Source organism: Lissotriton vulgaris, chromosome 5, assembly GCF_964263255.1.
Source record: "Lissotriton vulgaris chromosome 5, aLisVul1.2, whole genome shotgun sequence".
Lineage (NCBI taxonomy): Eukaryota > Metazoa > Chordata > Amphibia > Caudata > Salamandridae > Lissotriton > Lissotriton vulgaris.
Window position 1 is genome coordinate 1,843,484,609 of NC_141693.1, and position 2,272 is coordinate 1,843,486,880.

General features: G+C 48.2%; 1 pseudogene; it reads left to right on the forward strand.

The window, feature by feature from the left end:
- The first annotated feature begins 208 nt into the window (after positions 1-208).
- Positions 209-1,756, forward strand: LOC147717505 (18S ribosomal RNA; annotated as a pseudogene).
- Positions 1,757-2,272: the final 516 nt, after the last annotated feature.

Genomic DNA, 2,272 nt, shown 5'->3' on the forward strand with positions numbered 1-2,272 from the left:
ACCTCTGCGTCTCTCTCAGGCTGCGCGTTGGCCTGCCTCTCCCTCCAGTAGAGACGTCCTGGCCCGCCGGTGTCCGTACGACCGCACCTGTCCCACAAACAAGCCCTCCCGCCCCCCCAGGGTGTGTGGGCTCTTCCCCAGCAGACTCCAGAGGGATGTGGGGGGGACAGGCACACGGCTCCCAAACCACATTGTTCCAACAGGTTCCTACCCGGTTGATCCTGCCAGAGGGATATGCTTTTCTCAAAGATTAAGCCATGCACGTGTAAGTACACACTGCTGGTACAGTGAAACTGTGAATGGCTCATTAAATCAGTTATGGTCCCTTTGATTGCTCCATCTTTTATTTGGATAACTGTGATAATTCTTGAGCTAATACATGCCGACAAGTGCTGACTTACCTGGGATGCGTGCATTTATCAGACCAAGACCAATCCAGGTTTACCCGGCCGCTTTGGTGACTCTAGATAACCTCGGAACCTGAGAAACGGCTACCACATCCAAGGAAGGCAGCAGGCGTGCAAATTACCAACTCCCAACTCGGGGAGGTAGTCACGATAAAATAACAATACAGGACTCTTTCGAGGCATTGTAGTTGGATCTTGGGATCAAGCTGGCGGTCTGCCGGGAGGCGAGCTACAGCCTGTCCCAGCCCCTGCCTCCTGGCACCCCCTTGATGCTCATGACTGAGTGCCCTGGGGTCCGAAGCATCTACTCTGAAAAAATTAGAGTATTCACATCAGGCCGGTCGCCTGAATATTTCAGCTAGCAATAATGGAATAGGACTCCAGTTCTAATTTGCTGGTTTTCAGAACCGGGGCCATGATTAAGAGGGATGGCTGGGGACGTTCGTATTGTGCCGCTAGAAGTAAAATTCTTGGACTGGAGCAAGACGAACCAAAGGGAAGCATTTGCCAAGAATGTTTTCATTAAGAACGAAAGTCGAAGGTTCGAAGATGAACAGATACTGTTGTAATTCCGACCATAAATGATGCCGACTAGCAATTCTGCGGAGTTATTCCCATGATCCATCGAGCAACTTCCAGGAAACCAAAGTCTTCGGGTTTCGGGAAGAGTATGGCTGTAAAGCTGAAACTTAAAGGATTTGACAGAAGGGCACCAGCAGGAGTGGAACCTGCGGGTTAATTTGACTCAACCCGGGAAGCCTCACCCAGCCCAGACACTGAAAGGATTGACAGTTTGATAGCTCTTTCTCGATTTTGTGGGTGGGGGTACATGGCCGTTCTTAGTTGGTGGAGACATTTGTCTGGGTAATTCCGATAACGAACGAGACTTCTGCATGCTAACTAGTTACGCGACCCCCAGTGGTCGGCATCCAACTTCAAAGAGGGACAAATGGGATTCAACCACATGGGATTGAGCAATAACAGGTCTGTGATGCACTTAGATGTCCGGGGCTGCATGCACGCTCACTGAACGGATCAGCGTGTGTCTGCCCTTTGCCGACAGGTGCGAGTAAGCCGCTGAACTCTGCTTGTGATAGCAATTAGGGATTGCAATTATTTCCTATAAAGAGGAATTCCCAGTAAGTGCGGGTCATAAGGTTGTGTTGATTAGGTCCCTGCCCTTTGTACACACTGCCTGTCACTACTATAGATTGGATGGTATAGTGAGATCCTCGGAAATGCCCCGGTGGGGTCAGCAACATCCCTGGTGGAGCGCTGAGAAGATGATCAAATTTGACTATGAAAGGATCATTAAGGTCGGAGCATTACAGAGGGAAGCAGGACAAAGACTATCTGTTTAAGATTTCTCTTTGCCTTTCCTTAGGTGTGGCGAGAAGTCCTCAAGGGTACACACAGAAGGTGCTGCCTTTGTGAAGATGCTGTTTGCTTATCCTAATGTGGTGTCAGTGAGTCTCAAAAGGTACAGAGCTGGTATTGTCATCATGAGAATGCTCTTTGCCTATCTTTAGATGTTGGTAGAGAGTTCTCAAAGATACAGAGCAGATGCTGTCTATGTGAGACTGCTGTCTGTATGTTCCTAGTTGGTGGCAGGATGTCCTCAAGTGTACAGAACAGTTTGTTTTCTCTTTGAGGGGGCTCTATGCCTATCCTTAGGGGTTTGAGTTATTCAGAAACTGCTGCAACGAGAAATATATTGGATCAAGTACCTTAACACGATGTCCCCCATCGGGCTTAATGATAAATAGGATTCATCATGTTTTTTGTAGAAAATCAAGAGGAATCATGAGAGATTAGAGGAACAGCAAGTTAAACAAACTACATGGTTATGCACAGGGACCATCCAA